This window comes from Myotis davidii, unplaced genomic scaffold (genome assembly GCF_000327345.1).
Source record: "Myotis davidii unplaced genomic scaffold, ASM32734v1 scaffold67, whole genome shotgun sequence".
Classification (NCBI taxonomy): domain Eukaryota; kingdom Metazoa; phylum Chordata; class Mammalia; order Chiroptera; family Vespertilionidae; genus Myotis; species Myotis davidii.
The window spans coordinates 243,448-243,749 of NW_006298521.1; the positions used below are offsets into that span (position 1 = coordinate 243,448).

Genomic DNA, 302 nt, shown 5'->3' on the forward strand with positions numbered 1-302 from the left:
CCGGAGGGACCCCTGTGCTGCGGGTCAGGGGCCGAGAGGCATGAGTGGCTGCGACCGCTCAGACGCGGGACTGCACATTCTAAGGCGTGGAGCCTCTCCGCCGGCAAACCCACCCCGTCCGTGGGGACCCCGAGCGAGCTGCGTGCGCATGTCCTTGCTCGTCCCCACGCAGCAGCTCCCTGCTGTCATGTGACTCGGGCAGGGCACCCAGAGGACAGATGTCGCAGCGACGCCCTCCGCGTCCTCTGCCTCTTAGTCATGTCTCCTGAGAGCTTGCCGGGCGCTATGGGGGGGGGGGGGGG

General features: G+C 69.2%; 1 protein-coding gene across 1 annotated transcript in view; it reads left to right on the forward strand.

Annotated features, from left to right (window-relative positions):
* CERK (ceramide kinase) overlaps window positions 1–302 on the forward strand; it is a 21,573-nt gene that overhangs the window by 18,482 nt on the left and 2,789 nt on the right. The gene's annotated exons all lie outside the window — the stretch shown is intronic.